Genomic DNA, 14,802 nt, shown 5'->3' on the forward strand with positions numbered 1-14,802 from the left:
ATATATTTGCAGTACACATATTTAAGTAAGTACAGTATAAGTAGTGTTGTAGAAGTAAAATTTATAGTCACATGATCAAATTATGTTACATATTTATGGATATTGCTGTTATTTATTTTAAAAATGAAACTTCATGATTATGTATCACCTAATATATGTCATTTCAATATAAATGCAGTGATTATATCATATTGCAATCGTAAAATGACTGCCATAAGTACAATGTATCTTCTTTTTTTTTTACCCGTTTTGTAGTAAAATGTTCACAATTATGTATTGATTTGTATTATTTAAGTTAATTGTAATGTAAAATATGAATTGATGTTTCTGTATTTGTATGCTTTGGAATAAAAATGCCATTTTAGTATATGTAATATAATGTAATTTCGCTATCAAGTACTGATTGCATTATGCGTACTCTTCACAAATATGGATTTTTTTGGGTTACTTATCATTTATTTCCCTTCATTCTAATCGTCGTAATGAATGGCAGTTTTTTTTCTTCTCCCAACACGTGATAAACACATCCAATCGAAGATGCGCGTGCACAGCAGATGCCGGGCAATCGATCCGCGTGCACGAAGAGGCGTTCACGCGCACAAGCGCAAGAGAAAAGGGGGGAAAGCTTCTCGATCGAGGGGTCAAAGTTCACCCGTTGCTCCTTTTTTTTAAAACAGCAAATTTGTGTTTATGATTAGACAAATTCATTAGATTGGACGTCTATTGCCGTCATTGGTAGCCAATGAATTGACGTTTTTTTTTTGTTTTTTTTTTAAATTAAAATGAATTTCAATTAGTTTGATCTCTAGTAGACCTCAAATCTACCTCAAATAGATTGGATGTCTATCGCCGTCGTTTTACAATCTCCTTAAACAAACACTGAAACACGCACACACAGAATGAAAACACACGTTGTTGTGAATGTTAATTTTATTGTAACACATGTCAAAATTACGTTTCACAGGTGTTTTTTTTTAAATGCCCATTTAATACAACCTTGTGTGAAATTTACCAATCCAATCAAAACTTCATGAATTTTACTCATTTGACAAGCAAACAATCGACTTTCTTTGCGATATAACAGCAAAACACACAGGTTACTTAAAAATACACATAAATTAAATAATAATTAAAAATACAGCCGTTCTTAGTGTTTTTTCATACTCTGCAAGAAGTAAACATATTTTGCAGCACAGAAATCAAAGAAAGCAACGAAACTGAGCCACAAATGCATGCTATATTTTTCTTATTTTTACATTCGATTGAATAGAAACAAAAGACAATTCGCATCTATTTCATTAATCCAGACCAAAATACATAATCATATTCCTTCCCATGCATTTCTCAAAATCCATTCGTTAAAAAAACACTCCACAACTGCAATTCTTTTATTTCCCTTCGTTTTTAACCCTTTTTAAAGTTGTTTTTATTTTGAAAATGTCTTCCGCTTCACCGAGCAATCAATGCAATCCCACACGCGCGCGCGCGCACGCGCTAATCAATACGTGAATTAATTTACACGTGAGAGGGAAAAAAAAATAATCAGCGGGGTTTCTAATAAAACGGTAATTTTATTAAGGAGTAAAATTGGTGACTTCACACTTATTGATCACGCGAGAAGTGATCGTGATTTACATTTTTTATTTAATCGATAGAGAAAAGAAGCTACGGGCAAAAATATCACAGCTGGTGTTTACATTTTTGCACGCGCACACAATTGTGAGAGAGCGAAAAAAAAAATGCGGAAAAAATAAAACGTGCGGGAAAGAAAAGATTTATATTTTAGAATCGTGTTTTCCAGCAAATCTCATGCAAACGATCACATTGATCGATCAAAATGGCTTCTAAAAAGCCGTTCTGTTTGTAAAATGTGACCTTCATTCGGCTATACTTTTGATTTTCGTTTTTACTTTTCATTTCACATCCATTACACGTTTCTTAAATACTTATAAAAACCAATATACGTCAAAATATTCCAAATTAATTGATTTTTTTGGGATGTCATTCACCAAAAATGCGCAATGTGAAAAGGTCAGATTACAAATATTGTAACAATTTCATCCAGCTAAATCATTAACATTATTTTTTGAATGCTATATGAACACAATAATAAACATTACACTGTTTTAAAGTTTTTTTCTAACACTTGAAGAATTAATGCGCCACATTTTCTTCCAATTGCATCGAATTAGTGTACCTAATAAAGTGGCCAGTTTGCGTGCAAGTGTGTGTGTGTGAAGAGAAATTGTTCATATTAGTATTGATTCATGCATTTGAAACATTTTCTACATGCCCGACAACTATTTTCATAAAGTATGCAAATATATCATTAGCTACCTATGCAAATGAGGTTCAATTCCGCGTGTGTCTATTTATTCATCTAGCCTTTTCCAACTCAAGCTGTTTAAATATGTACGTTCAATAAAGAGTTAAATAGGTTAAGCAGTTGTAATATTGATCAACTAGACCAATTTGAATATAGTTGACTTCCTCATTTGCATTTTTTTCATTTGCTTACTTTTCCAGTGCACGGAGAGTATTGCTGCAAAACACACACACAGAGACACACACCCACACAGACCAAAGTATCACGTTTTTACATTATAGTTATCATGTTTTTACACAGTAAAATAAGGTGAAAAGCTGACAACAATCACGTTTTCGCAGATTTTCGCATGTATGAACGTGATATCTATCATGTACAAACGTAATAATTATCATGTAAAAATGTAAGAAGCATAACTTACAAATATGAAAAGGATCATGTTAAATAGTGCTAGGTATCATGTAAAAACGCCATACTATCATATAAAACATGATAGATATCATGTAAAAGTGTAATAATTGTCACGTAAAATAATGATGGCTAAAGTATCATGTAAAAATTTGATGCTATTATACAAAAACGTGATAGCTGGCATGTAAAAACATGATAGGATCATATAAAAACATGATAAGTATAATGTTAAAATGTACTGGTATAATGTAAAAAAGTTTAGTATCATGTAAAAAAAATTCTGTAAAAACGTGATAAATATTATGTAAAAACGTAATACTATAATATAAAAACGTAAAAACCTGATAAGGGTCATGTAAAAATGTAAAGATAATCATGTAAAAACATCATATTATCATAAAAACATGATAAGTATGTTAAAACGTAAGACTGGCATATAAAAACGCGATAAGTATCCTGTAAAAATAGCAATTAGCATGTAAAAATTATCCTATAATAATATGATGGCAATCATGTAAAAACGTGATGAATATCATGCAAACACATAACACTATGATATAAAAATGTGATAAGTATTCTATAAAAACAGTAAGCAGCATCTAAAAATGTGATAGCCATCAGGTAAAAATGCGATAAATATCATGTAAAACATCATATTATCATACAAGAACATGATAAATATCACGTAAAAATGTTAATACTATCATAAAAATGTGATAAGTATCCTGTAAAAACAATAATTAGCATGTAAAAACGTGATAAGTATAATGTAAAAAAAAACATATATTAACAAGATAGCTATCATTTAAAAACATGATAAATATCATGTGAAAACATAAAACTATCATGTAAAAACCTGATAAGTATCACGTAAAAACCTACTAATTGTCATGTAAAAACGTCATACTATCATATAAAAACATGATGTCATGTGAAAACATAACACTATCATGCAAAAACGTGGTAAGTATCATGTAAAAACCTAACAATTATCATGTAAAAACGTAATAAGTATCATTTAAAACATGATAAGTATCATGTAAAAATGTGATAAATACCATGTAAAAACATATTATCATACAAAAACGTGTTAAGTTTCCCATAAAAACAATAATCAGCATGTACTAAAAACATGATAAGTATAATGTAAAATTTATCATATACTAATGTGATAGCTATCATGTAAAAACATGATAAATATCATGTAAAAACGTAATACTATTGTGTAAAATCGTGATAACTGTCCCATAAAAACAATAATTATTATGTAAAAACTTGATAGCTCTCATGTAAAAACAAAATACTAACCTATTAAAAAAGTGGTAGGTGTCCCTGTGAAAACAATTATTATCATGTAAAAACCTGATGTGTATCATGTAAAAACACGACAATTATCATGTTAAAGCATCATAATATCATAAAAAATTGTGATACGTATACAGTAAAAATAACAATTTGCATGTAAAAACGTGATCAGTATCATGTAAAAGTGTGATATATATATATCATGTAAAAATGTCATACTATCATATACAAACATGAGAATCATGCAAAAACGTAATAATTATCATGCAAAAACAATCATCATGTCAAAACGTAAAAAGTATCATTTAATAACATAAGTATCCCGTGAAAACAATGATTATCATGTAAAAACATCATCTTATCATATAAAAACATGACATCGTGTAAAAACGTAATAAGTATAATTTTAAAACGTGATTAGTATCATGTAAAACATGATAAATATCATGTAAAAACATCATATTATCATATAAAAACATGATAAATATCAAGTAAAAATGTAATACTATCATATAACAATGGGATAAGTAGCTCATAAAAATAATCAGCATGTAAAAAAATAATTATTATGTAAAAACAATTATCATGTCAAAACGTAATAAGTATCATTAAATAACATGATAAGTATCCCGTGAAAACAATAATTATCATGTAAAAACTTCATACTATCATATTAAAAACATGAGTATCATGTTCAACCTAATAATTATTATGTAAAAACCGTGATAGCTATCATGTAAAAACGTAATAATTATATAAAAACAATAATTATCATGTAAAAGCATCATACCATCATATAAAATCGTGATAACTATCCTGTAAAAATAACAATTAGCATGTAAAAATGTGATATATATCATGTAAAAATGTCATACTATCATATAAAAACATGAGAATCATGTAAAAGCGTAATAATTATCATGTAAAAAGAATGATCATGCTGAAACGTAATAAGTATCATTTAATAACATAAGTATCCATTAAAAACAATAATTATCATGTAAAAACACCATACTATCATATAAAAACATGAGTATCATGTACAACCTAATAATAATGTAAAAACCGTGATCGCTATCATGTAAAAACCTAATAATTATCATGTAAAGACAATAATTATCATGTCAAAACGTAATAAGTATCATTTAATAAAGTGATAAGTATCATTTAAAATCCTGATAAGTATCATCTAAAAACTTCATACTATTATATTAAAACATGATAGATATCATTTAAAACTTAATAATTGTGTAAAAACGTGATGATTACAATGTAAAAATGTGATAACGATCAAGTTATGCTAATGATGCCCCTCCCAGTCAAAATGGATTGCACATCTATGACCGTCATTGGTGATGGCTGATGAGTTAAAAGTAAAATGAATACACAAAATATCAAATGAACAAATTAAAAGTCCAATGAACACCCAAAATATACATGAAAAAAAAAAAATCAAAACAAAAATACAGGATGTATACTCTGTTGCATGCTAACAACTGGTTAGCTTTAGCTAACATCTTTGGGCATAATCCACTTACTATATACATAAAAAAGAAAACACTTACACAAAATCAATGTAAAACAAATATTATATTAAATAAAGCAAATACTGTAGTTCAAGGACAATACACACATACACGTATAGCACTACTGCATGCTAGCATATATTTAGCTGACGCGCCATGAACATAATTCAATCAACAAGTAAAACGGTTTATTACACTCCCGGTGAGCTACATTGTAAAGCTACACACATAACAACAAAAATGACACATATTTTACTCAAAAATACATTTCATTTTTCGAGCGCCTGCTAGCTTAATGCTAACATACCACTGTGGATGCCATTGTAATAAATATCAGTTGAAAAAATACATATATATATATATTTATATACATATTTTTTTTAAATCGTGAAAAGTTATGATGTTACGAAAGAGGCGTTGAGGAATCTGATATGTAAAAAAAATTGTGAACAGAAATAAAATCGATTGTTTGAAAAGTAACATTTTTTTGTTGAATTTTTAATCTAAAAATTGTGTTAACTTTTTTTCCAATGATATTTCTACCTAATTATTCTAAAATAAAGTTATAAACATTAAATGTGAATCTTTAGTAGTTTAATATGAATGCAATGCAATGAACCCGCTAGCTTAATGCTAATATACAAAATTAGACACCATTGTATAAAAGCTACCAGATTTTAAACAATTCTGCATAAATAATTGATACAAGACAATATGAAAAACAAAATCGTGATCTTTGTTTTGGCCTAAAAAAAAAAAAAATCAGCCAAAATGTTGAGGCACTTAAAGGTGCTAACACATGAGCTAACTGCTCAGCTTACTGCACTTGTGTCACATGCTAACACTAAACTCAAAGTGAAATGAATACATATTTAAAATAAACAAAGCCATTAACTCATCAACTGCCATTGACGGCACTAGACGTCCAACTCATTCCGACTGAACTTTCGTTCCCTCGCCCCTCCCAGTCAAAACGGATTGGACGTCCACTGCCGTCAATGGCACTGCAACATGACACCTCACTTCCAGCTTCTAAATTCAAATGAATCTGACATTCAATGACAGCAAATAAGTGAAATAAAAACATTTCTACAAACAAATACTGCATTTGGCCTCTTCAGGCCTCCCCCTCCATCACCCTCACCTTCCACTCCTCCTCCCCTTTCCCACCTTTTCACGCATCCTCCTCTTCCCCACGGCCGCATGCGATTATTCCAGTCTTTTTTCCCCACCCTTCCAGCTCCATGTCTCAAATCCTCTCCGCGCGCATTCGAGGCGAAAGAAGGTGACTGAAATGTGCGCAACCCGGCGAGGCGAACAGCTCCTTCCTTGCGTCCTCTCTCTCCATCCCTCCCTCTCTTTAATCAGCATGTTAATAAGAAAGGTAACTAATCAATACATTCAATGGGCTGGATTGATACCATCTCCATCCGCATACGCGCACCCCCCTCCCCCGCTCTGAGTGGAATATTCGGACAGAGCGGTCCCTGCAGTTGTTTAACCAAGAAAAGTTGGGCAAATTCATTGGTATAGCACAATTCAACACAAAATAATTCAACATGTTTTACATCTACAGGTCGACCAATAAACCGTGAAATGAAAAAGTAACTGAACCTTTTGGTAGTTCTCACATTTCTGCATCAAATCACCATGAAATGTGATCTGATCGTTGTCAAAATCACACTGATCAAAAAACAGTGTCTGCTTTAGCTAAAACCACCCAAATATTTATAGCTTTTCATATTTGAATGAGTATAGTATGCAAACAACGACAGAAGGGGGAAAAATAAGTAAGTGAACCATCACATTTAAATATTTTGTGCCGCCCCCCCCGGCAGCAATAACTTCAACCAGGCGCTTCCTGTAGCTGCAGATGGGTCTGGCACATCGATCAGGACTAATCTTGGGCCATTCTTCCCTACAAAACTGTTGTAGTTCAGTCCGATTCCCGGGATGTCTGGCATGTCTTTAGGTCATGCCAAAGCATCTCAATGGGGATCAAGTCTGGACTTTGACATGGTCACTCCAGAATGTACAGTATATTTTGTTCTTCTGAAACCATTCTGAAGTTGATTCACTTCTGTGCTTTGGATCATTGTCTTGTTTCAGTATCCATCCTCTTTTTAGCTTAAACTGTCTGACAGACGGCCTCAGGTTTTCCTGCAAAACATCCTGATAAACTTTTGAATTCATTCTTCCATTAATGATTGTAAGTGATTGAATGATTGTAATAAGTTGTCCAGGCCCTGAGGCAGCAAAACAGCACAAAATGATGATGCTTCTCCCACCACCATGCTTCAAAGTGAGGATGAGGTATTGATGTTGGTGAGCTGTTCCATTTTTACTCCACAGGTGACGTCCCAAAAAATTTAACTTTGGTTTCATTAGTCGACAAAATATTTCGTCAAAACTTCTGTAGAGCGTCCAAGTGCCTTTTTGGAAGATTAAACGAGCAACAATGTTTTTTTTAGATTGCAGTAGCTTCCTCCGTGGAGTCCTCCCATGAACACCATTCTTGGCCATAGTTTTACTTATGTGTGCAAAGAGATATTGGACTGTGCCAGTGATTTGTGGAAGTCTTTAGCAGACACTACAGGGTTCTTTTTTCCGCGCTGAACTCTTAGCGTCATCTTTGTTGGACGGCCACTCCTTGGGATAGAAGCAACAGTGCCAAACTCTCCATTTGTAGACAACTTCTCTGACTGTCGATTGATGAACATCCGGACTTTTAGAGATGGTTTTGTATCCTTTCATAGCTTTACACAAATCAACAATCCTTGATCGCAGAGTCAGACAGCTCTTTTGACGGAGCCATAATGAACATCAGACAATGCTTCTCATAAGGACACTTCTTACCAGGTGTGTGTTTTATAGTGGGCAGGGCATCTTTGAAAAAAACTCAGTCAGTCAGTATATTTTGTATTGCTACATGGCAAACAAGTTACCAGTCTGTGCAGAAAGAATTTCAGAAAACCATTAATTGCTCAAACCAAATACAAGAATCAGGGTTTCTACAGATATCAGCAAGTCTCATTTAATGCTCTTTAATGCCACTTTAAGCTAATTTCAAGCCCAGGCCTGATTGCAGATCGTTTCACCCACACAAATTATAAGTACAGTTGTCTGATAATCACTTTTTAACCGATAACCGATATTGTCCAACTCCAAAAATCCGATACAGATATAAAATCTTCCATCCATCCATCCATCCATCCATCCATCCATCCATCCATCCATCCATCCATCCATCCATCCATCCATCCATCCATCCATCCATCCATCCATCCATCCATCCATCATCTGCCGCTTAATCCGGTGTCAGGTCACGGGGGCAGCAACTTCAGCAGGGAAACCCAGACTTTCCTCTCCCCAGCCACTTCAACCAGCTTTCTGGCTGAATCCCTAGGCCAGCTGAGAGACATGGTCCCTCCAGTGTGTCCTGGGTTGTCCCCAGGGTCTCCAGCCGGTGGGACATGGGAGGCGTTCGGGAGGCATCTGAACCAGATGCCCGGTCCACCTCAACTGGCTTCTCGGAGGAGTAGCAGCTTGAGTCCCTCCCGAATGACTGGGCTTCTCACCCTATCTCTAAGGAAGAGACCGGACACCCTGCAGAGGAATCTCATTTCGGCCGCTTGTATCCGGGATCTTGTTCTTTCGGTCACGACCCACAGCTCGTGACCATAGGTGAGGGTAGGAACGTAGATCGACTGGTAAATCGAGAGCTTTGCCTTTCGGCTTCACCACTACGGACCGGTGCAGAGTCCGCATCACTTCAGACCCTGCACCGATCCACCTGTCTATCTCCCGCTCCCTCCTACCCTCACTCGTGAACAAGACCCCAAGATACATAAACTCATCCCGACCAGGAGAGGGCATGCCACCCTTTTCTGGCTGAAGACCATGGTCTCGGATTTGGAGGTGCCGATCTTCATCCCAACCGCTTCTCACTCGGCTGCGAACCGCTCCAGTGAGAGTTGGAGGTCACAGCTTGATGAAGCTAACAGCACTACATCATCAGCAAAAAACAGAGATGCAATGCTGAGGCCAACAAACTGAATGCTTTGGCTGCACCTCGAAACTGTCCATAAAAACTATGAACAAAATCGGTGACAAAGGGCAACCTTGGCGGAGACCAACCCTCACTGGGAACGAACTTGACTTACTGTCAGCAATGTGGACCAAACTCTGACACCGGTCGTACAGGGACCGAACAGCCCTTATCAAGGTGCTTGGAACCCCGTAATCCCGGAGCACCCTCCACAGAACTCCCCGAGGCACACGGTCGAACGCCTTCTCCAAATCCACACTTGTCCCACTTGTTGTTGATTCTTGACAAAAAAATTAAATTTCATATCTTTATGTTTGAAGCCTGAAATGTGGCGAAAGGTTGCAAGATTCAAGGGGGCCGAATACTTTTGCAAGGCACTGTACAGTTTCATTGCAAATCAGTATTATGGTAATCATACTATTCTTTTTTCTGTGCACATATGAGGTAAATATCGCTGCCATGAAGCCTCCATATGGTGACACTTCTCTGCCCCCTTCACTGCCGTCACGCAACCGCCGCCTAGCTTTTGCTTGCCTCGTGGCTACCCGTGTTTTAAATTACTGTAAATTTGATAGTATGTCGTCATAGGTAGACCCGAGTCCGTTGAGAAAAGTAGTACACTAAACCATGCTCGCTAGGTTTGTGTGGTGTGTTTGTTTATTTGAGCAGCATAAGATAGGCTCCACATTAACAAATATGTGACAAAGTCATTTCCTTTCATTTTTTGACTCACTCACCGCATTACTGGAAAGTCAAGTTAGCAGCAAGCTAGGTCAGGAACCGGAGGACCGAGTCACTGAAAGGGAAATGACAAAACTCAGTCTTGCCCCCCTGCCTGCACGCTGGCTGCTTATTGGCCACACGTGGAAGTGAGTGACAGACGCCCTGATTCTATTTCCGCCCCCTCCCCTGGCCGCGATGAGGCTGGCGTCTGATTGGTCGTGTGCGATGTCAGAAGACGCTGCCGCTTGCTCAACGCCCTCCCACGCAGCGAACAGGCACCAACTTCATAGAACGAATCAGTGCAGATGGTGGTTAGTTCGGTCTCGTTCACCCAAACAATTCGTTCAGAAAGAACGAATCGTTCGTGACCGATACAACACTAAGAGGCACTGTCCCTGATGTCCATTCGATGTTGTAGAGGCGTGTCAGCCACGACAAGCCCACAACATCCAGAGCCTTTAGGAACACCGGGCAGATCTCATCGACCCCCAGGGTCTTGCAACCGAAGACCTTTCCAACCATCTATGTGACTTCGCTCCAGGACAGGAGAGCCCAGCTCAGAGTCCCCAAACTCTGCTTCCTCAAAGGAACGCGAGTCGGTAGAATCGAGGAGGTCTTCAAAGTATTTTCCCCATGGACTCATGACATCACGAGTCGAGGTCAGCAGTACCCCATCTCCACTATACACAGTGATAATGGAGCACTGCCTTCCTATCCTGAGACGCCGGATGGTGGACGAGAATTTCCACGAAGCCGTCCGGAAGTCATTTAGCATGGCCTCGGCAAACTCCTCCCATGTCTGAGTTTTTGCCTCGGCGACCGCCAAAGCTGCAGTCCGCTTGGCCACTTGGTACCTGTCAGCAGCCTCCGGAGTCCCACAGGCCAAAAAGGCCCAGTAGGCCTCCCTCTTCAGCTTGATGGCATCCCTTACTGCTGGTGGGGTGGATTGCCACCATGACAAGCACCAACCACCTTACGGCCACAGCTCCGATTGGACGCCTCAACAATGGAGGTGCAGAACATGGCCCACTCGGACTCAATGTCCCCCACCTCCCTCGGAACAAGGGAAAAGTTCTGCCGGAGGTGGGTGTTGAAGCTATTTCTGGCCGGGGATTCTGCCAGATGTTCCCAGCAGACCCTCACAATAAGTCTGGGCTTACCTTTCCACGTGCAATTACATTGACCTCCTATGACAACCCATTGCATGACGAGAAAAAATGGGCTTTCCAGTTTCCATGGACGTCAAAAAATATCCTAAAACATGTCTGCCCGGCACTCTTAGGACCCGAGTCGCTTCTATATCTTGTTCACTTTTGTACTCTGGCTTGGGAAAAAGAACTTACTGACTTTTATTGTCTGTCTTCTTGTAAGGACACGCTAAGGTCCTCCATTTCATTCATCTCTGGAATCTCACTTCCTATTTTTCGCGGAAGGCCGCGGAAGGTCTTTTCCGCGCGGGCCCCGAGGCCCGACCGTGCTTCCGAGTCGCCAGGGAGGAGAATATTTAAGAGCGGGATTGCGGCGTCGCTCAGGGCGCCCAACACTGAAACATCTCTAACATCCGTCCATCCCCCCAGATATTATTAATAGATGGAAAACACACAATTCCTCCCTCCTCGGGATACGAGGCTCCAACTCCGACGGCTCCTTCCCCACATGAGAGCCGTGGCACGGGATGAAGGCGAAGGCTTCACAGCGGTGAAGTGGCCTTCCCGGGCTTGACTGGATTTTTTTTTGACCCCTCGCCAGCCCGCCCCGCCTCCTTCACCGTGCCTTCTGGTAAGTTATCTGGCAGCGTACAGTGGGATGTAGATCCTTTTACATTCATCTCCCTCTTTATATCCACCTCCCTCCCCCCTGCTTCTCCAGGATCATTTTTCAGCGGCGGCCCGGCGATCGATATGTAGAAGAGCGTCGTGCTGGCTGGCGCTATCATGTATCACTGTGGAATATGTGCTATAGATTATGGCCACTTCATGTTTACAGAATTATTCTTTTGTTCTGGGGGTCTGACAGCATTCTGGAGGGAAAAAAGTGCGGTGTTTTTATGCTTGCTGATCAACAGGGGTGAAAAAAGTACAGCGGGAGCTCAATTTTTTCATATAATGAACTGCGTTTTACACGTAAATCCTCCACAGCCATGTGAAAAAATTAGGACACCCTATGGAAGCCTGTGTGTTTTCTAACATATTTGGTCAAATGGATATTTCAGATCAATTTGAACAATCTTGAAACAGGCCCGGATCTAGGTTTACCCACCAGAGTGGGCACCAAGTAAACTTGAGGGGGCACCCCCAATGCAGGCTTTTTTTTTACCCTCTCCGGGCTTGGGACCGGCGCAAGTAGGACACTGGCTTGTGTCCCGTTGAGGCTGCATTCATTTTTTGGGGGTCTGTTTTATGTTTTTTTTCATTCATCTACTGTATCTACTTATTCCCGCACTCGGCGTGATGTCACGATGACGTCATCTTGTATAGCAACGTGTCGCCATTTTGAGATGGAGGCACGCACAGGTAAACTTCCGTAGACAAACGTCTGAAATTCATATATTTCAGCTGTGTTTTGCATCTTTTTTTCATAAAAACGTCTTAAACATGACTTATTATTATCACGAGTCACTGCCGAAAGACGCGAGGAGGCGATACGACTTAAAATTAGTGTGCATTGGCCTGCAAATCTGCCTATACAAAGTCGCAGCTGATAGCTGGATAAATGATCCAAAGGAATTGCCTGCAGTGGAGTGGACGAACTTTACTCATTGTCTGCGTAGTCCAGCTCTTTTTCTCACGTTCAGGAACTCGTGGGTACTACATTGCGACAAATGGCTATTTGTAAACCACATAGCATGACAGGTTTTAACCATTTTAGCGATTTTTTGATAAAACACGAACAAAACTCTCTCGTCAATAAACAACAATGGCACCTGCCTCAACCTTTTGTTTCCTTGTTATGACGTCTCCGCCCCATTCGGCTGTTTCCGGAACACTTTCGGAAATGTTCGTCATTTTCGATCTATTTTCGATAATTGCTCATTAATGTGATTGATTTTTTTGTTAACTTCATCAATATTTGTTATCTTGGCACATAACGGTTCTATTGATGTCTCACACCCCCTTTTCGTTTTCATACCCTTTAACACTCAAAAGGGTGAAACAAAAGAAACAGACAAAACAACTCAATCAAACTAGAAACTGCAATTTCGGGAGAAATTACACCTGGTCTTTCCTGTGTGGCAATACAGATCGTAGCCCCGCCCAAGGCTATCACTAGAATGGACAAACATGCCTATCAATGGCATTAAACACATAAAATGCCATTATAAATGAATGGGAATTTTGGACGTCCATGGACGTCAATGGCAACATCCTCCATAAGCGGCAATGCAATCGGAGACATTTGGGGGACACGTCCTATTGATATCTAGTCATTTTCTGTTGATTTGGGGAGAAAAAAAAATTTCCCATTGAAAATGAATGGGAAAAATTTGGGACGTCCAAGGACGTCAATGGTATAAACTTACATAAATGTCAATGGAATCCAAGTACATTGGCATCAATAGAATGAACAAACACGAAGAAATGTCATTGAAAATGAATGGGAAGTTTGGACGTCCATGGACGTCAATGGCATCACCCTCCATAAGCGGCAATGCAATCGGGGACATTTGGGGGACACGTCCTATTGATATCTAGTAATTTTCTGTTGATTTGGGGGGGAAAAAAATTCCCATTGAAAATGAATGGGAAAAATTTTTGATACCTAAATTATGTAATTTGGTAAAAAATTGTAGGACTAGATACATTTTGAAAATTGCTTTTTTTCCCCGGAAAATTGCCGTTTACGGACGAATGGAAAAATTTTCGGGGCCGTTTGAAAAATTCCCACCGTCGCGTGAGAATTCCGGTCGTGCCGATACTTGAACGGTGCCGATCGGTGCTACGGTTTGGGCTGCGCGGCGGGACGAAGGATTCCCATTCAAAAAAAAAACAACAGTATAACATATAGGGGGAGGCCGTAAAACCTCACTACCTGATATTTCCAAAGGAAAGACCAGGTAAATATGCACAACAAATGAAATCGCATATGTACTGCCCTATCTGTAGCAAACTGCGTATGAAAATATGAATAAACAATTAGCAGAGTGCCCGAGACGCCATTTTGCCGACCTTCTAATTCGTGGGTAATTAGCATATCACAAGTTTCATGCTAAGTGAATCTGTCTCACTTTTTTGCACTGAAGTACACACAGTTCACATATTTATGGTTTTTAAACACATTTAAACAATACATACCGGCAATGCAACCTCAAATTTAAGGCAAAGTGGTCACAAAGACGGCGCTAACTAACTGCGGCCGTCGTCGTGTGGTTCTCTACCGAACAACTTCCGTGTTGCAGTTTCTTTCAAATAAAGTGCGCATGAGATGCAGTAAATTAAGGCGTCCACTAGATGATGCCAATTAGA

The sequence above is a fragment of the Corythoichthys intestinalis genome, chromosome 4, assembly GCF_030265065.1.
Source record: "Corythoichthys intestinalis isolate RoL2023-P3 chromosome 4, ASM3026506v1, whole genome shotgun sequence".
NCBI lineage: Eukaryota > Metazoa > Chordata > Actinopteri > Syngnathiformes > Syngnathidae > Corythoichthys > Corythoichthys intestinalis.